The sequence below is a fragment of the Strongylocentrotus purpuratus genome, unplaced genomic scaffold (genome assembly GCF_000002235.5).
Source record: "Strongylocentrotus purpuratus isolate Spur 01 unplaced genomic scaffold, Spur_5.0 spur5_scaffold_17, whole genome shotgun sequence".
Classification (NCBI taxonomy): domain Eukaryota; kingdom Metazoa; phylum Echinodermata; class Echinoidea; order Camarodonta; family Strongylocentrotidae; genus Strongylocentrotus; species Strongylocentrotus purpuratus.
Window position 1 is genome coordinate 1808985 of NW_022145602.1, and position 27506 is coordinate 1836490.

Here is a 27506-nt window from a genome sequence, read left to right on the forward strand (position 1 = left end):
GTTGTTGCCTGTGAATGGTAAAGTTGTTGCAAAAATGGTAAATGTGTTGCTTTTTTTACCGATTTGGTAAAGTTGTTGCCCAAAGCAACAACTTTCCATATGAAAATTGGTAAATGTGTTGTCATCACCATTGACAATACACACGAGCCTGCTCCTGCGTGTATTATCGCATAGACTTTAAAAGAGGCTACCAAGGCGCTTGATGGATGCGCATGCTGCATGCATGGAGTCCTACATATATACATGTATGTACAGTTTGACAGAATGATGGTGTTATGGGTGAGTAATTATACTTGTTGCCTTATCATCTTTGTTGTATTGATTATCTTGACTAATTGATTGCCACTGTGACTGTGACTGTGCTGTCGTAGAACGGTTAGTTATAACACTAGTAACAGTAAGATCAAGTAATGTGTACAACTACAAGTCAATGTTAATTAAATCAGGGTAGGCCTAGCCGCCTACATACATTATTGTATGTATCTTCAATAAATTGGCCCTAGGCCTACATCATGTACATGATGTACATGTCAGATCATGCAGGTACTAATATACTATAAATACTAGTACTATAACTGTTGTTTAGTGTTACTGTGTTGTTTGATTTGGACTAGTGTAATGTTAGGTTTGTATATACTGTAGTATCTGTAGAGGGTCTAGACAAGGACAGGTACCTAATTTATAGAATGTTATTAAGAAGAAATCACTGGGGGAACGAACAGCTAGCAGCTACATCATTAGACGGGGTCCAGACAACTCGCCACAAAGACATCTCAACCCTGGACAACTCGACACAATACCCTGGACATCTCGCCACAATACTCTGGACAACTCGCCATGGTCGAGTTGTCCAGGGATTTGTGGCGAGATGTCCAGGGTATTGTGTCGAGTTTTCCAAGGGCGAGCTGTCTTTAGGGCGAGTTGTCTGGGATTACTATAGGCTAGATCTACATAGCATTAGTACTGATTTAGTCTTATTTCAGTAATTATATTCACATACTACAACCCTTGAAAATGTTTCCATCATGTCATAAATCCCGAACATATGCACTGGCGTAGCTAGAGTCAGAAGTTGAGGGGGGACTAGCTGGCATCATACGGGGGCACAGGTCTAGTCAGAAAATTGAATGCAAATTTACGATCAGGGGGGAAGGGGTCTAATCGTCTTCTTTTATCTTCCTTTTCCTTTCCCCTTCTTTTTTTCTCTCTTTTTCTTTTTTCTTTCCCTTTTTTTCATTATTCGATCGGAGGGGGGGGGGGGGGGGAGGGCCTCAATCGCCTACATGTATGTATTCTAATAATAGATGCACAGACAAAGGGCTCCCCATCATACAACTACAAGACTGAAGCTTTGGTCGAGTGGGGGGGGGGGGGGGGGGGGGGTCCATGGCAGTTTCTAAGGTTAAAAACTAATTTTTAAAAAGCCAACCAATCTTGTGTTTTCAGCTAATTTCTTTCACAGTACTGGTACTTTGGTTTGTTATACATCCTGATGTGGATAGTTGTGAAATTTAGAACGATAAATATCAACAATTCAAATTTTCAAGTCCATATTGTTTTGATGCTCGTGTATGGGCAAGTCCAAGGTATTTGGTAATTTTGTGTCATATGTGTTTCATAAGTTATTCTGTAAATATTGAATCAGAATCAAATTAGTCTTTGCTTGGGTAAGCAGAGCAAGTACGTTTTGAAAAGACTTTACATTTTTACATTTTAAAAACTGTATTTTTCCACTATTTGTTAGTCGCTTCTAAGAATGAAATTTCAAATCAACCCCCCAAAAAACTTCCCAAAACTAATTGTGGGGGAGGGGGCAGAGGGCCAATTGGCTCTGCTGGTTAATATAGCAGCCCTTTTACGTACCCCTTGTTTTGCAGGGGTGATCTACAGGGGTAACCTCGCTATTCATAAAACGGAAAAGGGGTCACTATTCATAAAGGCATGATTATTTATAAGGACCGCTATTCATAATGTGAGATGAGGGCAGCTATTCATAATTCACATTAAGGGTCATTACATAGTATACAAATAATGAATGGTTATGAGTTCAATAGTGCGAATATGTTCATGAGTTGAAAGATTAACATTCTATTCAACGAGGCGTCAGCCGAGTTGAATAGAATTAACGTTAATCTTTCAACGAATGAAAATATTTGCACTATTAAACGAATGAAAAACATTCATTATTTGTTTTATACAACATCGAAGAAGACCTAATAGAACGTTAATCAACAAATTATGCTTTACTCCTTATAAAGATAAATTAAAGTTCGAGTCAAGCCTTTTCGATTACATGCAGATTGCCTTCGCGTCAGATACACGCAGGGATACGCGCACTATTCATAACACGGGAACAGGGTTGCTATTCATAATACTAGAAGAGGGTCGCTATTCAATTCTATGAGAAGAGGGTTGCTATCCATAATACGAGAAGAGGGTCGCTATTCAATTCTATGAGAAGAGGGTTGCTATTCATAATACGAGAAGAGGTCGCTATTCAATTCTATGAGAAGGGGTTGCTATTCATAATACTAGAAGAGGGTCGCTATTCAATTCTATGAGAAGAGGGTTGCTATTCATAATACTAGAAGAGGGTCGCTATTCAATTCTATGAGAAGAGGGTTGCTATTCATAATACGAGAAGAGGTCGCTATTCAATTCTATGAGAAGGGGTTGCTATTCATAATACGAGAAGAGGGTCGCTATTCAATTCTACATGTATGAGAAGAGGGTTGCTATTCATAATACGAGAAGAGGGTCGCTATTCAATTATATGAGAAGAGGGTTGCTACATGTATTCATAAACATGAGGAAGGTGCGCTATTTATAATACGAGGAGAGGGTCGCTATTCATAATATGAGAAGAGGGTCGCTATTCATAATATGAGAAGAGGGTCGCTATTCATAATATGAGAAGAGGGTGGCTATTCATAATACAAGAAGAGGGTGGCTATTCATAATACGAGAAGAGGGTAACTATTCATAATATGAGAAGAGGGTCGCTATTCATAATACAAGAAGAGGGTGGCTATTCATAATACGAGAAGAGGGTAACTATTCATAATATGAGAAGAGGGTCGCTACTCATAATACAAGAAGAGGGTGGCTATTCATAATACGAGAAGAGGGTAACTACCCATAAGGACCAAGAAGAGGGTCGATATTCAATTCTATGAGAAGAGGGTTGCTATTCATAAACATGAGGAAGGGGCGCTATTTATTTGTATTGAGGGTCCGTACCCATAAGGACCGAGAAGAGGGTCGCTATTCATAAAACAAGAAGAGGGTCGCTACTCATAATACGAGAAGAGGGTCGCTACCCATAAGGACAGAGAATAGGGTTGCTATTCATAATACAAAAAGAGGGTCGCTATTCAATTCTATGAGAAGAGGGTTGCTATTTATAAACATGAGGAAGGGGCGCTATTCATAATTTGTATTGAGGGTCACTATTCATAATACGAGAAGAGGGTGGCGATTTATAATACGAGATTATCAAGATTTTTAGCCAAATAAGATATGATTTTGTGACCGTCATGCCATATGCAATCAGTGCTGGCGTCCCCTGTATTATGTCTTTCTTTAAAGGTAAAGACCAGTAATGGTCATGCGATTGCATTGTGAAAGAAACGTTGTGGAATCGATCAGAAAAGGTTGATCATCTAGCATCTAGCATCTGCAAGGTTCTGGAATCATCAAAATGATAGGAAATTTGGCCCATTCTTCGTAAAGTTACAAGCACTATACACAGAAAGATGTATATGGGACTACCCTTTATCTCTCACCAGACCATGAGAGAAACAAATTTACCAAATATATGAATTAGTAGGCGGTTTCCCGGCAAATTTTTTATCATCATGTATTAGTCAAAACATATTCTTTCACATGATTGGTAATGAGAGCTTCCATTTCATTTTTTGAAATTGGGGCGTTTCCAATACTGGTCTTTACCTTTAAAAGTATATATTACCTTTTATCTTTGATAATTATATAGAGACATCCTCATAACCTAGCTAATATATTTGCCCCACTTCTGTGATGACAAAAATAAAGTAAAGCATAACAACTTATCCTATCATAATTTGTCCCCATTGTGAGAAATCTTGCCCCACCACTCTGCCCCTTACTGATCTTATCCTGGCTACGCCACTGAGACATTAAGTAGAACAAGCAGGCCCATGCTATTTTAGAAACTAGTAATTGTTTATACAGCAATGTTTTAGTAGGAAATGGTTTTTAATAGGACCTATGGACGTACAAATTATATAGCCTTAGCCATATGTCATATCCAGTGCCAAAAGTCAAGGACAGGCACCCAGAAGCTTTTCAATTTTCGCCAATGTAGAGTTTCAAGATTTTCAATACATACACCTGTACCTCAGGATACTAGTACCGGTAATCATACTAATTAACCTAACTCTATTCATCCACAATCTTGATTTCCTGAAACTTTCCTAACACCAAAAACATTAGGAGTTGGACTGGACCAGAAGCTAAGTAATTCCCTGTAGAGAGGCGGGGAGGGGGGGGGGGCACTTTGATATTGTGTTTTGTTTGGGGAAAAGGGGGCTTGAACACTTTTGGACCTTTGAGGTTTTTCGCAGTAATGCAATCTGAATATAAACCAAACATTTACTGTCTTTTTTTGTTGGGTGGGGGTGGTGATGATGATGGGTAAGGAGGTCTGATATAAGGTCTAGTTCAACAACAACAACAACAAAAATATGTGAGAAATTTGGTTATGTTATTATTTTGGGGGTGGGATATCTAGCCCTTGTAGCAACAAGGGGGCAGGATATAATGATAAATAAAATACAGAACAAAAACAGGAAAAATATGGAATGTAAATACAAATATGCGTGCAGGTTCAGAAAAAGTTTAACATTAATCAATTTGAGACATGATAAATTCAAAGCAAACACGGAAAATACACGCAATAATTAATCAAATCCATTTCTGCATGCATTCTGGTTCACACACGATATATAAAGAATCAATAACTTTAAACAGCCAAACCAAAATATAAAATTACAATAAAGTGAACAAACCAAACGAGGTCGACATAAATTGTCATGAAACAAGATAGATAATTGCAGAACAAACACATCATTACATATGAAATATCCCCAGCCCCCTGCCCTTTATGCCAATGATGACAACTCGGACATTCAGATGTCAGACATTTATATTTATTTCTGGGGGGCTGATTGATGATTGGGGGCCCGGGATGATGGGTTGTTTAGATTATTGGGGCATGCCTTTTTTCTTTAATTGTTCAGAAATGTATGTTTTCAATATAAGTTTTCAACAAATATTCAGGGCCATGAGCCGCCCCCTCCCCCCATAGCTTTACCATAGCCGTGGGGGTGTCCCCCATCCAATATTTCCCTTTCTTATTATCATTCTTATTTAATTTTTATGAATAGCGACCCTCTTTCCATATTATGAATAGCCACCCTCTTCTCGTATTATGACCAGCGACCCTCTTCTCGTATTATGAATAGCGACTCCCTTCTTCGATTATGAATAGTGGTCCTTACGAATAATGACTCTCTTCTCGTATTATGAATAGTGACCCTCATTCCACATTATGAATAGCGACTGTCTTCCCGCATTATGAATAGTGACTCTTTTCTTGTATTATGAATAGGGACCCTTAGGAATAACGACAAAAATTTTGTATTATGAAATGCGACCCTATTCTTAGATAATGTTAATTATGGATACAAGAACTCTATTTCAAGTCAGGAGAAAACAAGTTGAAGATGCTATAGAGAACATAGAAAATAGAGAACTTCTAAAGAAAGTGATATACTATTTTTGTTTTGTTTTAGCTAATGAAATAAGAAGAAATGATAAAGACACTACTCTATAGAGCAATGACAAAAGGAAAGGATTATAAATAATTAAAGGCAAAGCAGTGAAAAATTTAGAAGAAAGAAAAGAAACTTCAAGAAAACTTGCTCTAAAAGATATATGTATAAGAAAACTTACTCTAAATGAAACTACCAGAAAACTTACCGGTACTCTAAAAGAAAGTGATCAACATTTGAGATGAAAAATACAGTATCATGTAACCTGTAAAACTTGCAGTAATAACCAGGATTTGTTATGTTGTATAATACAAGTCTACTGTTATTACTTAATGCATGACTTTTCAGTTGCCCAAAATAACACTGTAGCTCTTAAGTTTATTGTTCTCACAAATATGGCAACTAATGATGAATATTTGAACTGGTTTTTCATAGCAGAGGGACTGTTAATGGATTTATGTTTTTAGTGTATACCATATACAATAGTTTTGTTGGTTATCAATTTATTTCATTACTATCAGATCAGTTTGGTGAAAACATCCCTCTTTTTAATCCAAGCTTCAAAGAAGGTGAAACAAAATTACTGAATGTCACAGTTCAAAACCTCTTTTATATACATTGCGTCCCAGAAAAAACGAAACCGAGAATTATCAATATTTAAAAAAAATTGAAAGATATTGAGAATTTAGATATCAAATTAGGTGCAGATATAGATAATACTGAGCTTCTTGACAAAAAATAATGAAAAAAAATGATGAAACCCAAGGTTTTATTGTTCGTTCTCTAATCCAATGGACTGAAGAAGAGTTCCAGATATTTTTGTAATTTATAAAACAGAGTTGTAGAAAAGAAGAGTATATTTAGATTAGAGAATGATAGTAATGACATTATTGTAAATCAACAAACGATTTTGGGAGAAATTCATTCATTTTATCAAGCCCTGTATAAGAGAAGATGCAATGATAATAATTTGGATGGTATAATGGTTAATTTCTTAGATTCCATTGAACTTCCTCAATTAAATGAAGTTCATAAAGACTTTCTTGAAAAACACATTACTAAGCAAAAATTGTTGGAGACACTTAATTCAATGAGTCATAACAAATCACCATCACTGGACAGTTTACCTGTGGAGTTTTATATAGTTTTTTGGAAAGACCTTTCTGATATGCTTTTAAACTTGTGTAAATTTTCTTCTCTGCAGGATGGACTAATGTCTACCTCTCAAAAGAATGGAGTTATTACTTTGATTCCTGAAAAAGATAGAGATACTTCCTATCTACCCAAATTTAGACCTATTTCCTTATTAACAGTAGACTACAAGATTTTAGCCAAAACTTTAGCAAACCGTTTTAAAAAATGTCTGTCATACTTGATTCACCCTGACCAATCTTTTTTTTTAAAGGGTAGGAATATTGGAAACAATTTCTGGTTGATAACAGATTTAAATTGAATCTTATACAGACTCAAAGAAAATTCCAGGTGCAATTGTTCTGCTTGACATTCAGACAGCTTTTGACAGTGTTTCTCATCAGTTCCTTCTTGGTGTATTACAGCATTTAATTTCAGTAATAAATTCATTAACTGGATATAAATGTTTTATTCTGGTCAAAAAAGTTATGTATGTAATTATGGAAATTTGATAAATTCTATTAACATGAGAAAATGATATTTTTCAAGGAAGTCCCATATCTCCATACTTGTTTTTATTAGTTATTGAAACTATGGCTCTTACTATTAGACAAAACTTTCAAAGCGAAGGAGTACCAGTTGAAAATAATATATATCTTTATAAATGTAATGCTTCCTGGGAGAAATTTAAATTGTTTAAACAAATTGCTGGCTAACACCCAGTAAATAAAGATTGGTTGATTGATCTGTAATTAAAAAACAAGTCAGAAAAAATCTTGGAACTAGTGGGATTTGAACCTGCATCTACTGGGTGTAAGCCAACAATTTGTTTAAACAATTGAAAATATAATAATAATGTAATAATAGTGTAAACTTATAGAGCCCACACACCGTCCAGGGACGCTCATGCCTCTAGCAATACATAACAATATCTTTGTTAGCAGATGATTCCACATCTTTTATTAATGGCTCAGTTACCTCCTTTAGATGATTGTTTGACACTATTGGTAATTTTTCTGATAGCTCTGGTTGTAAGCTCAATATATCTAATTCAGAAGCAATATGGATTGGTTCTAAGAAAGGCTCTTATGCATTTCCTTTTCTGTTAACTGTTAAAAGTGGAATAACTCTACTTTAAAAACTTTAGGTGTCCATTTTTCTTTGAATTTAAATCAACTATATGAACTTAATCATAGGACCAAACTCAAATCCATTAAAAAGACTTTAAAGTGCTGGCTGGTAGAATCTTATCCCTCGTTGGGAAGTTCTGTGTTGTAAAGACCCTATTGTTGCCACTACTCCTTTTTTTCTTCCTTCTGTGTCTTATGTGTTAAAATACCACAGAGCTTTTTCAAACGATTAAATACTTTGTTGTTTAGATGTATATAGAGTGGTGGAAATGGTAGGGCCAAAAGACAATACATGTGTAATGAATTTTCTTTGGGTGGTTTACGAATGATTGACCCCTACTTTCGTCTGTTTCACAAAAAATGTCATGGGTTAAAATGCTCCTTCATGATAATTATGACAGTTGGTGGAAGTCTATTAAATTTCTGTTTGTAACAATTTTAGTGATAGTAAGGATATTCTATGGAACACACATGCATCTGAATATGTTCTTAACAGATTAATCTCAAGTCAATTGGCCAAGTCTCTCCGAACATGTTATATATTTAGGGGAAAAAATTTGGAAGCTGAATTTGATTCACCCTTTTCCCAATTGGTTCTTGTCAGTTTATTTGGTTGAATAGAAACGTTTGCTCAAAATGAAAGCAACATTTCATATATCAGGATAGCTAGGTTAGACAGAGGTAACTGTTTATTAGTGATTTACTCAACCCTCCTCACCCTGGTAATAAACTATTTGAGGAGCTTATTCTTGATTATGATATTAGTGCACAGGACAGGAGGAAATGCAACTTTTGAATGTGAAAAATAAACAAAATGAGTGGTTAGTCTCACTTAACCCCACATGAAATTATTGAAGAAATTAGAACCACAGTCCACACTTTTGAAAACTCAGAAAATTCCAAAATATGCATACAGTGTCATGTTAAAACCAGGTGTTCCATACAAACAAATGATATTTAGGAATGATTTTCACAACTCTGATGAGGTCAAATGTGAAAAAAATCATGTAAATAATTTTAAATCCACCATAAGTACATGTATGCACTCTTTCTATTTAAATTTATTTCTTAAAGCACTAGGTGTGAATGATTTTTTGTATAAAATCAAAAGAAAGGACTCCCCCAACTGTTCCCTTTGTAACAATTAATGCCCCTGAAACCTATATACCGGTACATGTTTTTATTGAATTTCCTATTGTAAAACACATTTGGGATGAAAATATGAAAGTTATTTTTCAGGAAACCAAAAAGCCTGATGTACAAAATGTTTCAACATTTGAAAAGATGTTTAGTTATAATGTCGATAAATTCCTAATATATTTGTTTCTTTTACCTAAATATTATACTTACATGTATGTTTGCAAATTCAAAAATAAACCACCAACCTTTTACGGTTATAAAGCATGTACATGTATTGCCGTTAACAAAGATATTGAATATCGTATTGCTAAGAAAAATGACAAACTTCCAATTCATTTTCGGAAATGGAGATTTAAGTTATGAGTACAGTATATTAATTTCTGAAACTACTTTTTTTTTAAACTACTTTCTTTTTCTCCCTCTCTGGAAGAAAAGGAAATTTAACTGTTATGATCTGTAATCCTGTCTGTATATCTACGAAAGCAAAATTATTATGATGATTGCTTTTTTAATCTTTCAAATTCTACATACTTGATACTTAAATGCAAAAATGTTTATCCCTCTACTAAATTAGACACTTGTTTTTTTTCTAATTACAGAGGATAGATATGTGGAAGAGACAAAGTGACTGCTTTTATTACATGTAGATAGTTACGGAGCACTGTTTTCGTTGTATGCTGTTGTATTGCTGCATTTTGTTTGTTTTTTGTTTGATTGACTTGATTTATGTTTGATATCTTATCAACAAATTATGAAAACCCAATAAAAGTGGCTAAAGGCAAGTAATTGCTGCCTTAATATGAGCTGGTTGCCCTGAATTGGGGGAAGGGAAGGGAGTGGGAGGTTTTGCATCCCCCAGCTTAGGGAAGTCATCTAATTCCAGAATATCATTGTCCTCTGATTTCCTGCCTGTTTCACATCTTTACTGCAGGTTTAATTAATGGCTGTCAAACAGGTCTTGTATTAATTATGCTCATTATCAAGCTAGGTATACATTAGTAAACTCTGTTTCTGTTGGTCCTTTGGAACTCCATCAAACTTGAAAGAAATTTCATTCAGATGGAGGACAGGAAGTACATTTTGTTTAAGTGAGCAAAGGAAGCAGGTTGAGACAATTTTACACTTTACCGTTTGAAAATGTATTCTTTAACTGTTGTTGTTGGTAAATCACACATGATGTGGGTACATCATAATCAATTTTCTGACAATTTTTCCAAAGCTACATGTAATAACAGAGCATGATGCTTAAGTTTTAAGCTCATATCATGTTGTCCTGTTCATCCTTTGGACCTAAATGTAAATATAACCAAATATAATCAAAATAAAATTGGCAGACACATTTTACAACTGACTAAAGATAACAATTCTGTGTGAGTGAATCAAGAGAGTTGTGATAATTTTCACACATTCACAACTGGAAAATGGTATTTCTTCTACCATTTTTGTTTGTAAATTATACCTTTTGTTGGTATGTGTGTTGCATTCTGTCAGTTTGTTGTACCAATAACGTCAGTTTGGTTTACCAATGTTACCAATGACTATGGAAAACGCCATAAAAACCAACAACAACAAATAAGTTTTATCCAAAAGCATTATTAAGGAGGCATGTGTCGCCCTGTCCCCTGGCTACATTAGTGCGAGTAAGGGCATGGCCATCAGCTTGATAAAACCTCAATAACATACTGAATACATGTAAATACCTAGGATGTGCCCATACTGGGTGTTTGTAGATTTAGTTGAGAAGTGGAGTTGGGTCTAGAGTCTAATTTAGATGTATCTTATGAATTTCAGAATTATTTAGTCACAGAAACCATTCCAATTTATCTAATTTGTATTTTTAATAGTATGTTGGTTTTCTATTTTAATAATTAAAACTACCATTTTTAATCAACTTTAGTTCCAACTTTATTTTGCTGAGCTTGCTGAACTTGCTGAGCGCTATTAAAGTTTGGAGTCATACCAGTAATGCTCAATAATCACTACATGACATAATTGGTTTCAATTTTAAAAGAAAAATTTGATGTTTATGCTAAAACTAAGGTAATGTAAATTTAAGGCATCTCTTGAATGTACAAGTTTTGGTCATTGTCTCTTAGCAGATGAATGAGATGAGAATTACGAATGGAGGTGCTCCCAGTGATTCCAGAGCTGTTCTTCCAAGAGAGTGTCAACTAGCACTGTAAGTTTGCCAATTTTTTTTACACAAATGAAAGTCCTTTTCTATTTTTAATTTGTATTGTAAGTTAGGAATCTGGCTTTTTGTTTGTATCTGTAACACCTCAGTCTTTGCCCCAGCCTGAAAAAGCTGTAGACTTCCTTGTTGTTTAGGTTGAACAAGTTTTGTTTTTCTGACATCGCTTACAGTTCTGTCAATAAGGATAATGATTTTTAAAATAGGGAAGTACCTGTATGTAACACCAGTCATGAAAGTGGATGTCCATCTTGTTATTATGTTGGTTTAAAAAAAAGCAAGAAACAAAATAGTGAAATCTAAAGGGAACTCTATATAAAAGCTAAGACATTTAAGACATGTTAAAGTTTTCAAGTTGATGAGTTAAACACAATACTTTGTAATTATATGTTTTCTCTTGTGAGAAGCCTTCCCATTAATTATCACAACACAACCATCCTTAATTGATCAAAGGAATAGATCTATTTTAAAGAAAGATCAACATAATCAAGAGTTAGTAGGCACTCCCTGGTTCAATAGGACAAGGTGCTAGAAAATGATTTTTTGGAAAACAAGTAGAAATTGATGACTATTTCTCTACCCAAAAAATTGTAGACTTTAAAATATTTTGCAGATATCCAACTTCTGATTAATTGAGCATACTTTCAAATTTCATAACTGCTTGTATTTTACACTTCCCTTTTTCTTCAGTTTTCACTGATTGCTTTCTGGTGTTTTAATGATGTTCATTATTATAATACTCGTGGGCGAGACTCATTTAAATTTTGGCCAGGAAACAACTATATTTTTTAAATCTGTAAGAAACAATTTTTCTGTTATTTGGAACCCTATTCCTCCTGACATATCCTTAAGCACGTCTTTACTATATGTCAATGATTCTACCATTTTTACTTTGTATGTCAAATATGTTTTGAATATATCTTTCGAACATCGTTTGTAATTTTAAATGTTTGTTTTAAAAAAATGGTCGAACCAATCAATGAAATGAAATGATATTCTTGTAACAATAATTACATTGTACAACATGACCTATAAATTGTTTTCAAACTTATGATTTTCTAATGTTTACTTCCATTTGTATTACCTGCCATGAACGATGCCCCTGTCATTTTTGTTTATGTCCTACAAATAGGAGCCTGGATGTAAGGATGTTCCTTCTGGATCAAGAAGCGATTTGATTGTGGTAAGTTTCTGGCTAGTGTATTGATATGTAAATACCCCTCATAAAAAGTTCTGCAAGTCAGGTTTGAGCACTGATATTCCTCATTTTCATTTACTGCTCTAATTTACTTATGTTTACGAAGGGAATCCCCCCCCCCCCCTGCAATGATGCCTATTTTTAATGATGTTTTCTCATGGAATAAACAGCAATCCTAAATATATCCAAAAGCAAAATGCTTTATACAACACTGTTATTGTCAACAGTGAATTCTTCTTTACTTTTGAAGATGGATTGTGTTTTTAATGATGTTCAGGTAGTTAATGCCAATAATGTCCCATTCTCATTAATAAAGCTGTTTTAAATGATGTGAAAATGGCCATTTATTCTTTAAGGGCAATCTTGTTTTTAAACTTTGTTTGTAAGATGAAATGCATTTGTAATCAGCTGATTGAGAAATTGTCATTGTGTTTGAGTATCATACATTTGTTGCATTGTGTTTGAGTACATCATACATTTGTTGCAAGTCTGTCAGTTTACAGCTTTTAGTCCTGCATATAATTACTTTGCAAGGCCTCAACATCTTTCAAACAAATGTAGAATGCGTTCCTGACAATTACAATGCATTTTGCAACATTTCACTTTTAATTTTGCCTTAGACTCATGTTTGTTGCACATTCCATGATTGCATACAGATAATCATTACAAATGGGGCATCATTATGAAGGGGAATAAACACCATTTAAATTCACACCAAATTCAAGGATATTGTTATACGAGAGACATCATCAGTCAAACTTGATTTATGAACATTTATTTGTATGTGACTCTTAAAACTTAAAATAGTAATCCTGAGAGTAGGTCTTTGTAACTCTTTCAAACATTTTATGTACCTTAAATCTTCATGTCCTTTCACTTTATTCCAATTGAATTTGTTTGTCTTTTAAAGCATATCAGCTCCTTTTTGTTATTGCTTTTGCAAATTAAAATATGTTGCAGGTGCAGTCAAGCCTTCGAGCTTGTAATTTTGAATGTTTGTTTTTAAAAAAATGGTTGAACCAATCAATGAAATGAAATGAAATTCTTTAACTAAGAATTACATTGTACAACGTTACCTATAAATTGTTTTCAAACTTATGATTTTCTAATGTTTACTTCCATTTGTATTACCTGCCATGAACGATGCCCCTGTCATTTTTGTTTATGTCCTACAAATAGGAGCCTGGATGTAAGGATGTTCCTTCTGGATCAAGAAGCGATTTGATTGTGGTAAGTTTCTGGCTAGTGTATTGATATGTAAATACCCCTCATAAAAAAGTTATGCAAGTCGGGTTTGAGCACTGATATTCCTCATTTTCATTTACTGCTCTAATTTACTTATGTTTACGAAGGGAACCCCCCCCCCCCCCCTGCAATGATGCCTATTTTTAATGATGTTTTCTCATGGAATATACAGCAATCCTAAATATGTCCAAAAGCAAAATGTTTTATACAACACTGTTATTGTCAACAGTGAATTCTTCTTTACTTTTGTAGATGGATTGTGTTTTTAATGATGTTCAGGTAGTTAATGCCAATAATGTCCCATTCTCATTAATAAAGCTGTTTTGAATGATGTGAAAATGGCCATTTATTCTTTAAGGGCAATCTTGTTTTTAAACTTTGTTTGTAAAGATGAAATGCATTTGTAATCAGCTAATTGAGAAATTGTCATTGTGTTTGAGTATCATACATTTGTTGCATTGTGTTTGAGTACATCATACATTTGTTGCAAGTCTGTCAGTTTACAGCTTTTAGTCCTGCATATAATTACTTTGCAAGGCCTCAACATCTTTCAAACAAATGGAGAATGCGTTCCTGACAATTACAATGCATTTTGCAACATTTCACTTTTAATTTTGCCTTAGACTCATGTTTATTGCACATTCCATGATTGCATACAGATAATCATTACAAATGGGGCATCATTATGAAGGGGAATAAACACCATTTAAATTCACACCAAATTCAAGGATATTGTTATACGAGAGACATCATCAGTCAAACTTGATTTATGAACATTTATTTGTATGTGACTCTTAAAACTTAAAATAGTAATCCTGAGAGTAGGTCTTTGTAACTCTTTCAAACATTTTATGTACCTTAAATCTTCATGTCCTTTCACTTTATTCCAATTGAATTTGTTTGTCTTTTAAAGCATATCAGCTCCTTTTTGTTATTGCTTTTGCAAATTAAAATATGTTGCAGGTGCAGTCAAGCCTTCGAGCTTGTAATTTTGAATGTTTGTTTTTAAAAAAATGGTTGAACCAATCAATGAAATGAAATGAAATTCTTTAACTAAGAATTACATTGTACAACGTTACCTATAAATTGTTTTCAAACTTATGATTTTCTAATGTTTACTTCCATTTGTATTACCTGCCATGAACGATGCCCCTGTCATTTTTGTTTATGTCCTACAAATAGGAGCCTGGATGTAAGGATGTTCCTTCTGGATCAAGAAGCGATTTGATTGTGGTAAGTTTCTGGCTAGTGTATTGATATGTAAATACCCCTCATAAAAAAGTTATGCAAGTCGGGTTTGAGCACTGATATTCCTCATTTTCATTTACTGCTCTAATTTACTTATGTTTACGAAGGGAACCCCCCCCCCCTGCAATGATGCCTATTTTTAATGATGTTTTCTCATGGAATATACAGCAATCCTAAATATGTCCAAAAGCAAAATGTTTTATACAACACTGTTATTGTCAACAGTGAATTCTTCTTTACTTTTGTAGATGGATTGTGTTTTTAATGATGTTCAGGTAGTTAATGCCAATAATGTCCCATTCTCATTAATATAGCTGTTTTGAATGATGTGAAAATGGCCATTTATTCTTTAAGGGCAATCTTGTTTTTAAACTTTGTTTGTATAAAGATGAAATGCATTTGTAATCAGCTAATTGAGAAATTGTCATTGTGTTTGAGTATCATACATTTGTTGCATTGTGTTTGAGTACATCATACATTTGTTGCAAGTCTGTCAGTTTACAGCTTTTAGTCCTGCATATAATTACTTTGCAAGGCCTCAACATCTTTCAAACAAATGGAGAATGCTTTCCTGACAATTACAATGCATTTTGCAACATTTCACTTTTAATTTTGCCTTAGACTCATGTTTATTGCACATTCCATGATTGCATACAGATAATCATTACAAATGGGGCATCATTATGAAGGGGAATAAACACCATTTAAATTCACACCAAATTCAAGGATATTGTTATACGAGAGACATCATCAGTCAAACTTGATTTATGAACATTTATTTGTATGTGACTCTTAAAACTTAAAATAGTAATCCTGAGAGTAGGTCTTTGTAACTCTTTCAAACATTTTATGTACCTTAAATCTTCATGTCCTTTCACTTTATTCCAATTGAATTTGTTTGTCTTTTAAAGCATATCAGCTCCTTTTTGTTATTGCTTTTGCAAATTAAAATATGTTGCAGGTGCAGTCAAGCCTTCGAGCTTGTAATTTTGAATGTTTGTTTTTAAAAAAATGGTTGAACCAATCAATGAAATGAAATGAAATTCTTTAACTAAGAATTACATTGTACAACGTTACCTATAAATTGTTTTCAAACTTATGATTTTCTAATGTTTACTTCCATTTGTATTACCTGCCATGAACGATGCCCCTGTCATTTTTGTTTATGTCCTACAAATAGGAGCCTGGATGTAAGGATGTTCCTTCTGGATCAAGAAGCGATTTGATTGTGGTAAGTTTCTGGCTAGTGTATTGATATGTAAATACCCCTCATAAAAAGTTCTGCAAGTCAGGTTTGAGCACCGATATTCCTCATTTTCATTTACTGCTCTAATTTACTTATGTTTACGAAGGGAACCCCCCCCCCCCCCTGCAATGATGCCTATTTTTAATGATGTTTTCTCATGGAATATACAGCAATCCTAAATATGTCCAAAAGCAAAATGTTTTATACAACACTGTTATTGTCAACAGTGAATTCTTCTTTACTTTTGAAGATGGATTGTGTTTTTAATGATGTTCAGGCAGTTAATGCCAATAATGTCCCATTCTCATCAATATAGCTGTTTTGAATGATGTAAAAAGGCCATTTATTCTTTAAGGGCAATCTTTTGTTTTTTGCTTTTGCAAATTAAAATATGTTGCAAGTGCAGCCAAGCATCGAGCTCGGACTATATAAGTGTGGATGGGGGACCTTTTTGTTTGGTGTACAAATGAGCCCCCCCCCCCCATCCACACCTACTTCCAGGCCCATTGTTATGCAGCCTCTGGTTGCCTGATGTGAACTCTCAAAATGCTCTCTCTTTTATTTCAAAAGCTTTGAAGCTCACTTATGTAATTTTCATAAACCTAGTTGTCCACAGTTTTGACATTATCATGGTGATTTTGTTTCACAAATTGTGATTGCAATTTATCTTCACATTTATCAATGTGATTAGTTAATGTCAAAGAACTATTTGTAGTTGGAAGGCCTGTAAGACATAATTAGATATGATGGATTGTTTTAGGATATATTGTGGAGGGTATCGCAGGTGTACTGATAATTGATAAAGTTAAGTTCCCATCATTACTTATTCAAATAAGAATCAGTGATATTCTCAGTCTCTCAAAGTGGGAGATAGAAATCTTGTGTTGACTTCCCAGTACTCTTTTGCTCTTCATATAAGAACATCATGAACTTGTCTAATACAATCACTTGCCAATGTTAGTCAGGGAAATTGACTTCCCTATCAGATATATTCAGAATTTCCAAAAAAACTTTAGATTTTATAAGGCACTCACTGTTTTCTTAAAAACCAAATAGCTAAATGGCTCTTCGAGAGCCTGAAACTTTTCAAAGATAAAGTATTAGAAATCAGTTGCCAATTTTTCTTGTAGTATGGACCTAGATTGACCTCCCATAGCTTGATGAAAAATTGTCAACTTTGCTTTATGTGCATGAGGTATCCCTGAACAGCAAATTGTTTACAGAATTTTGTAACAAAATTGACATACCATTTTTGGTTGGAGCTGAAAAAAATATGTAGCTACAAACAATATGATTATTTTCTATTGATGATTAATGAGCATAATTGGATCTTAAAGAGAAGTTTCATTGATTTTAAAAACTAACTTTATTGTCATTATTGCAAAGGTGAAACTTTGATTGGACAAGGTTATCAAAATTCAAAGCTTGGAAACATTCAAAGTAACGATTATTATCAGTTACAAAACGCTTAAATAAAGTGATCCATTGCTTGTAAACAAAATAAGATGCCATTGTATTTTCAGCTGCATATACACTGTGGTAGTTCGGCGTTTCAAAAGGGAACATATGCTGTCCATGCTATCATTCAGGGTTTTTTTCAATTTGAAAGTGTGGTTTCTTTGATTGATCATTAACCCCTATCCTGTGTATTTACAAATAAAAGAATTTAGAATCGGTTTCATACCCCTTTTTGAATGGTGTCAAATGCCATCACATTTATATTCACTAAACTCATTATAATTTGAGAAATAATAGCATTGCAATTATGTTCATTTTTTGTGGGATGTCGTCTGCTTGGGCAGGGATGGTTCATAATGTGACATCATTAAAACATCGTTATTTTTCTGGCGAATATCTCGTATATCCCAGATGCAATGGAGGTGGTTTTATATGTATTTTTATAAATCACCCGATATGCAGTCGACCTCAAACTTGTACGATGGCCATCTGTTAGCTTACCAGTTTCTAGTGAAGCGTTATTTGCCATATATTTGTGATTTTCTTTGAACAGGGACTTTAAAGAAGGTTAACAGTAATCTGAATCATCTCCTGTATTTTGATGGAACAGTACAATTGAAAATGTTGCTTCAGATGTTACATTTTCTGTAAACAATGTAGATCCCCAATTAACTCACTAGAAAAATAAATTAATGAGATTGTATATAGTTTGAATAAGCTTATTAGTTACTCCAAGTGATTCTATGAAAATGAAATGAAATCAAATTATAGTAGTGCATATTAGAAATAAAGTCAAAAATTGAAAAAGTTGTCTCAACGTCCGAAACAATTTTCATTAGAGGTAGCAGAAGATATGAACTGCAGGAACTATCTATCATAACATTTTTGAACATCTCAAGGCAGCTAACCACCAAAACAAAGAAATTTTGCAATGCATCATTACAATATTTATTTTAAAGTTAAAACCAATTTTCTTTTAACAGTTTACTTTTAATGTCTAAATCAAGAAATACCATTTTAATGATGATAATCCATATTTTAGGATATCTGGAGTTCATAAATGTTTATTAAATGAGTTATCATAAGTCTTAACACAAGTCTAAACACAAATCAGGTCTTTCTTATCCAATCATTTTTGTGTAAGCACAAGAAGGCTGTTTCGGACATTACACAATTTCATTGTTAACACCATTTTTGATCATATCTGCAAGTTACGATTTCACAATGAACACTCCTGTTAAGGAAACTATTTTGATAACTTTATATAGGTTTGAATATAAAGATATTAAGAAATATGATGCTAAAAAAGTAAATCAAATTTTCTGTAAAATATCTCAACTTTCTGCGAAATTGATTTATAAAACATACAATATTGAAGCCACACTTTGTGATGCAAGGCATTGCTTGCTGCTTTAAACAGTAAATCCATAATTGTACTTTTCTGAAAAAATCTCAACAAAAGGGACTCGTAAAAATTATTCAGCCATTTTAACAGCACTTTCTGGTATGCTGTTAGCACGTTTCGGACGTTACATTAGACTGTTAACACTTAACAGACATTTTCATACTTTAACTACAGTAGTTTAAATGAGGGGCAAATATAGATGTAAGATTTCAATTTTTCAACCTCTCCTCTTGATATTTTTATTGTTGTGTGTTTGCAAATCATCAGGTTTTCATTTTCATAGAGGGTGTTCCAAATGATGTCATATAACCAAAGAATGTAGATGGTCAATTTAAACTATTTGGTAGATAACCAAAAGCTCAAAATCACCCACTTAAACAATACCCAGTGTACATGACATGGATATGCTACAGATATATAAGTGTGATAAAATCAAGCAAATTATGATCAAGTAAATGTTGTTTACAAAACCCCTATATAATGTTACAGTAGGATATATGTAAAGCAAGATTAGTGAGGAAAATATGATCAAGTAAATGTTGTTTACAAAAAGCCATATAATGTTACAGTAGGATATGTAAAGCAAGATTAGTGAGTTGTATAACATTGTAAGAATATTGGTTGGCAAGATGTCTTTTAGTTTACTCATAGTTCCTATTGTTCTAGACACTTTGCATAGAACTTCATAGACGTGTGCTTTCCACTTTATCTTTATCAATATTAAGAACTTTGTTAAATTTGTATGTTTAATCAAATTCCCATTCATATATATTTTTACTTCACTAGCACACATCTTTGGAAAGTAAAACAACATAACATTTGCAGTTTATTTGCGCTTATCCACTCACTAACTTTTAGGAGTTCATTGTTCAGATTTTGGGTCAGGCATTCGACATCTTTATGCTTATAAAATATATTGGTATCGTCCGTGAACAGTATAAAATTCAAAATGGGAGAGACTGAATGTAAATAATTTAAATGAATTTAAAAGAGCAGGGGGCCTATAATTGACCCCTGCGGAATTCCACAGGAAACTGACTGTAAACTTGAAGTTTTAGAATCGAAAACAGTGAATTGTTTTCTATCATTTAGATAACTGCAAAATAAATTTGAGGGTAACTCCACGAATTCCATAACAATAAAGTTTTGAAAGGAAGAATATCATGGTTGATTGAATCGAAAGCCAGCTTAAAATCTAAAAATATATTACAATATCTTTTAAAAAAGCACCAAGTACATGTAACTAATCTATGTAGAAAGGATTACTACTGCCATTATTCAATACTTAAATTTGCATTCACAGTGCCTGTTCAAAGAAAATCACATATATCTGTAAGTCCGTATATATATATATATGGCAAATTATGTATCACTAGAAACTGGTAAGCTAACAGATGGCCATCGTACAAGTTTGAGGTCAACTCCATATCGGGTGATTTATAAAAATTTCCTCTTGAAATGCCGAACATACCACCGTGGATGCAGCTGAAAATAAAATGGCGTCTTATTTTTGTTACATGGATTCCTTAATTTTTAAATCGCTGCATTTTTTATCAAAATAATACCATGCACGAGGTTTAGAGTGAGGCAATAGATTAAACATTTAGCCTGAGGGTAGTGAAGTGAGAGAAATAACTGAAGAGAAGATGCAAAAACAGGCAATGAAAATGTTTGAGATGTCATGGGACAGCGTCTGCTTGAGCAAATCATATTCAAAATGTGACGTCACACATCTCAAGTGTTCAGAGAGCTCTTCAGGTGCTATGCCGGGGCTGTATTTAAGCGCTTTGTAATTGATAATAATCCTTACTTCAAATGTTTCCAAGCATTGAATTTTGATAACCTTGTCCAATTAAAGTTTCACCTAGCTTTGCAATAAAGTTAGTTTTGAAAATCAATGAACCTTCTCTTAAATGATAACAATTTATCAAGAAATGTTATGAAATAGGCTTGCACTCTACAAGACACACTCATTGGTTGCATACATGTACATGTACAAATACAATTGATTAGCACAAGGGCTTACAGTATGTATTCATAAAACAATAATCAGTTCTAGTATCCATTTCCTATTAGAGAAACTTGTAAAACACATGTTCATGTGGCTGTAATTCTGCCAAATTTCCAAATTACAAGAAAAGGGATTACCAATTTGTGGGGGCAATAAGGTGAAGCCTCTTCAAAATGAATTTATTCATAAATTTTTCCTTTCATTTCATTACCCTCACATGTACTAATGACAAATACCTTTCAAACGCTTGACCCTTCCAACAAGATTTACATACATGTACATGTATAAAAGAAAACAGCATTAATACCTTATTCAATGATCCTAAACATATATATTGTATCTTCCTCAAATGTATTTTGTACATTTATGAGGTACATGCAGTGTGAAATATACATGTAAATGGGCTTTAATACTGCTTGTCCTTTTTCTCTTGCTTATTTAACCATTGTTTATTGTCAAACAGAGAAATTTGAAAGATCAAGAAGAAAACAAATGTTTTTATGAATCTGTATATATGTCATTTGATTATTGTCACATGATATTCAATAGATGGTATATGCATCGTATATGCATTTATATGCAGACTGCGTATGCTGCATGTGCTATTGTATCTGAAATCTGCATGTAATATTGACTCGAACTGTAAGTAAAGCATAATTGTTGATTAACGTTGTATTAGGTCTATATAAAACAAATGAATGCAAATAGTGCAAATCATCGTTGAAAGATTAACGTTAATCTATTCAAGATGAATAGAATGTTAATCATGATATCGATTGAACTAACCATTCATTGTATATATTTCACATTTACAGATAACTAGAATGATTGATTTATGCTCTGAATGTCTTGGTATCCAAATACATGTTGGAGCAATGTGCAATCTAAGATACATGTTTAACCTAAACTGTTTGTCACTTATAATATCGGCACAGCAAGAGTAAAGATCAATCAACGAACCAATCAATCCATCCATCCATCCATCGGTCTTCAAGTAAATAGATAAATACATATTAAGATTAAGAGCGTTATTGTTACTAACTAGTATTAAAACCTGAAACATACAAAATACATGTAAAATGTCCAATTCTCAGGATGAACAATGCATTAGGATTCCCTTTTTCTAAAACTTAAAATGGCCGGGAAACTTTTTACATTTTGTTGTTGTTGTAATTGTTAATGTTTTGCTTGTTCATACATGTATGTTTCAGTGATATTCTTGAATGACACATTGTACATGTAGTTTATAGCAAAAAACAAAGCAAGCTGATTAAACATCTATAGTGTAGAGTTTGTAGAAATTGATGATCTGATTGAAATGTTAACATTGTGTAACATCCAAAATAAACCATAGAATACATTGTACCCTGTCTTTCATAACATGCAAAAGAGAGTTATGTTTGTAAGTGAATTTTCTAAGGAGTTTTGATGACTACAATTGCTATTAGCTTCATATTTTACTCTGTTAGATCACATAAGCATTTTTAACTACACGTACTTGCAATGAACAGTACACCTTTCATAATTGAGTAGTCAATACAGACAAACTTAGTATATGTCCTAAACTAATTAAAACTGCACAATGTGTAATTTATTTTTTCCATAAATGTTAAAGAAGTATTTTTCTGCAAGCAATTAATGTAACTTAGGTCAATAATTCCTAACAAAAGCAATTGAGGCAAGTTATGATGTGAACAGTGGTGTGACATATGGAAATTATTAGGCAATGCACTGGTTCCCAATTTGTTTGTATGTATTTACCTTATATCATCAGTCATTAACATTCAATGAGTTTGACCCAAGAAAAAAGCATTTTACCTATTGAAATAACAACTTTCATGAATTTCAAGGTAGTGATAGGCTTTGAATTGATCTTATGATAACTTTTTTCTTCTCTGTAAGACAGAATGCTCACCCTTAACTGATCACACTCAAATAAGAAGCAACAAAATAGAATGTTATGAATTTAATGCAATTATACTGATTTCATGTTTTCCCTCTTCGTTTACAGCTTACTGTTGTACAAAGTTGGCAACCGAGTATTGGGGAAGCAGTTGTGGTAAGCTTGAAAGAATTATCTTGATACGTTATTAAATGAGAAGAAAAAAAATCCCTATTGTTCCCTATGCAAATTTATCCAGTCATTATAGCTAATATATGACAGGACACCCTACAGTTAATTTTAAAAATAAAAAAATGTTTCCATGACAATATAGTTCCCTTCCCACTGTCCTAAAAGTTTTTTATCTTTTGATTTCTATATTATTTGAGCATGAGAAATTAGTGAAATTTATTTCTTGAAAACTCATTTCTTTTAACTTAATAGAAGAAACCATCAGCTATAGATATTTTCTAAGGAATTTCTTGAAAAGGTATTGAAATATTTATTTGGGCAGACTTTTGCAACTTATCTTTTTGGGGGAATATGTATTTCTTGCAGGATGTTTGGATATCAAGAAAATTATGAAATTGTCACAATTTAATATAATTGAGCACAACAAAGTCACATGTAAGTAAATCACACTTGGGAGTGTGATTAAAATGGATTTATCATAAGTTTAGATTTAAAATGTAGTAATGTACCTAAACTTGTAAACATTTGTCAGTACTTATAGACCAGCTTGTAGAAACCAAACACTGTACATCCTTAACTGTCCAATAAACATTCTGCCCTGCTTTGTCAAAAGGAAGCAAAGACATATTATACCTAGTGGGCTCTTCTTCCTGGCCAAATTTTATGCATGAACACTCGTCCTGCTTAGAGATATGTTAGGCAAGACATGCTATTGCATTGGGGTCAGTGTAAATGACAGATGCATTTTGCTCTTTTACTCTTTTACATGAAATGTCACTGTTGTCACTTGTTCCTTTTGCCAAATTAGGGCAGCATTTTGTAAACAAGTTTAATCTTATGTGACAAAAGCTCTCAAAACTCACCTTAGTATAGATACTGGGGGAACCTGAAATACATGTAGGGCTGTTTTCTATAAAGTACACTGTATATCCACAATAAAGTGTGTTTAAATGAGACGTGGATTGTAACTTTCTTGTAGATGATAAATAGTCCAAAACAATATTCAAATGATTAATAATTTTGCTTTCCAAGAAAATGTAAGCATAATTTTTCTTTTTGTTATACACATTTCCTATAAAACATTTGTAATGGGCAATTGTCTGTCTTTTCCATCCTACTTACAAATATTGTAGAGGAATTTTTTTTGTACAGTGTGTAAGATTTATTTGAATGAAATGTTAGATACTCTGTGGGATAAAATGTAAACAAAAATTCTGTTATGCCAAACTTAGAAGAAAAAATTACTTGCCATGTAAACAAATGTCACTGCTAGTAGATACATGCATATGTATGTAGGTACTTTAAAGGCATCGTTTAACAATGTTAAATCTGAGATGCACGGCCCTACATGTTATCAGTGTCTGTGATATGGTGTAATATTGAAGCCCTAAAAGAATCATGCTTCAAAATCATCACTCGTTTTCCCCAATAGACTGTAGTGTCAAAATTGTAATTCCAATCATAAACATCTTGATAATCAGACAAGCGATCGGCTTGTAAAAGCCTTGGGGGTTCCTTACTGACCTAAAGGTTTATAATTATCATTGCAGCATGAGCTAATTCCAGGATTTTGTTTCAGAATCTGAGACAAAGTTACCGGATCCCTTTAAGTATTGGAAAGAAACAGAAATCTATTTTTTGAGGAGTAAGAAATTATATTTTCCACATTTCTTTCAGCACACAACGTGTCAGCGTAGACTCCTCTAACCAGATGGAGAGCAGACAATGATCAAGCTCATTTTACAGGCTGCCCTTTCAAATGCGTCCAAGATGAAGAAAAGGCCATTTCGAGCATTGGTAAGCATAATAATTGTCATATACTACAGCTAAATTATGTGAAGTATTAGATGCATAGATAATGATAATAATAAACTGTATTTGTATAGCTCATATCACTTTTCAGTCCCTATGCACTTTAGTAAAAGTGAATTTTCAGTCTGTTTTTAAACTGGTCTACTATGACTGCCTCCTATACAATATCAGGGGTGTGTTTCCCAAAGAGTTAAGTTTGACTTATGTGTCCCTTTTGCAACCAACATCAAATTATGTAGAACATTGCAGGAATCATGAATATGGCATGTACAGTATGTCCTATATGTGAAATTTAAACGTTAGCAAAGTCCTAGTATTCAAATTATGTAAGGAAACCCGTTTACTTTATAGACTTCACTGTCGGACACCATTGAGTGACTGATCAGACTGACTTCTTTTTTCTTTGGTAATAACATAGTACATAAATGAGCTGTAACATGCAGCATTTGTCTACATCAATAACCCACTTCTTATAATGTCCAAAATTAAACTGATCTGGTCTCTGTGCAGCACAAATTATATGACCATTCGGTACAAGGGTCTGAAAATTAGACAATTTACTTCAGTGATTGCAATCTCTAATGTCGATTTGACAACTAATCGTCGTTATTTTCCCACAAAAAGGCATTTTCAAGCCCTTTACTTTTGACAGAAGTTATAAATTAGTAATATCTTCCAAATGCCATTGGAATTTAATCTTTTCATTTATTTGGCCTGCAAATGGGACATTTACCTTTAAAGTGGCACTTAAAGTCCTAGTTGCCTAATCTACCAATGAGATTTTGCGTTTAATAACGTATGCAAATTGGCCCTTACGTATGACTTTAAGTCAAACTTAACTCTTTGTAAAACACCCTTCAAGTCCATTTCATAGTTAGCTGTTGCTACTTGGAATGAGGTCAAACTCGCCATTATATGAACAAAATAATACATATAATTGAATCATAGAAGTACATTTTTTATATGGTGCATAAATTGAAATTAACATATAATTCATTTTCTATTCCTTATAGACCAATGCTGTGTATGACCCGATGTCTAGGGAAGGACCCCTAGGATGCTCAGCGAAGGCTTTCTACAAACAATTAATCATGTAACACTAAGGAATCTGTCGCTTGTCAACAAAATAAAATGGCATTGTATTTTCATCTGTTTGCCTGTTCAATGCAGGGACCTATTTGCCTTCTATGCAAGGGGGGGGGGGGGGGGGTTATGTACATGTATAACCTGTATTTCCTGGTCCGGGCAAGAAAGTAATACTGTTCGCCTGTTCAATGCACGGAGTAGTGTCGCCTTTTTTATGGCCAGGGGGGGGGGGGGGGTGTGTACAAAAGTCTTGTCTGTTGGTGGCCACGATGCAGAGAGTACTTAGAGTTGGACATGGTAGCTCCATGCTCCAATGTATGCATATGCAGATACTTGTATAAATGGATCGAAAAATTAATACCTGGGTCCTTCCTAGGGGTGGATTGTAGCAGTGTAACATGTAAAGTCAAAGTACGACAACGGTTTATCCTTGTATATATACACATTACACCATCTCGGAATCTTTGCTCAGCAGCCGACGCATGTAAACTTATCATTCCCAAATCTAGACTCTCAACAGCTGAAAAACGTTTTGCAGTAGCTGCATTAAAGACTTGGAACAACATCCCTCTTTCTATAAGGGAAATTACCTGTCTTGCCACCTTCAAAAGATCCCTCAAAACTTACCCTTTTCCCCAGTGATCTATGGGATCTACTTCACGTGAGAACATTTTGTTGTCCTCTTTTCATATATATATGTATTTGTAAGCGCTATGGTACTTATTGTTTTTAGCGCTCCTAAATATTTGATATTATTATTATATTCAGTTGGGAAAGTTTGTGTTGTAATTGTTGTTATTGTCATGATGTTGATATTCAGGGTAACAAGAAAACATCCTCTATTAAATCTCAAATAACCGCAAAAAACAGATTCTGTTTCTTTCGTTACTGTGAATGTAAATGAACATTTTTGGTAAAGCTCTGTGGGTTTTTTCGGCTACAATTGTTAACCCTTGTTTTTGTTATGCTTAATATGAAAACTGTCTAAAAAGTTATGACTGTGACCGCTTTATACTGTTATATATTTTTGTTTGTCATTCAACCATTAAAAACATTACACAATGCAATATGTTTAAAACAAATATAACATCTTTTGTATATACTTGTTCTACATATCCTAATGTCGTTTATGATGACATAAGTGTTGGTAGTGAAGATGGCTATGGTGATGGGAATGATTGTGATAATCTGATGATCATGAAGATGATGCTCATGTTGATTGTGTGTTGAAGATGAAAATTTCACCAAACATTGCATTTGCATGGTGTACTATTATTTAGCAGAATGGTTTTTCCTGTTACAATACAAATCAAATCTC

General features: G+C 33.6%; 1 long non-coding RNA gene across 2 annotated transcripts; it reads left to right on the plus strand.

Moving 5' to 3' along the window:
- On the plus strand, window positions 1-26290 carry LOC115925141. 2 transcript variants are annotated; one of them, XR_004064558.1, is made up of 9 exons: window positions 1-279; window positions 11311-11393; window positions 12538-12588; window positions 13783-13833; window positions 15031-15081; window positions 16277-16327; window positions 23228-23275; window positions 24968-25087; window positions 26116-26290. It is a non-coding gene; the product is annotated as an uncharacterized LOC115925141 (long non-coding RNA). The 2 variants fall into 2 exon arrangements; XR_004064559.1 differs by having other exon boundaries at window positions 11314-11393.
- The last annotated feature ends 1216 nt before the right edge of the window (window positions 26291-27506 follow it).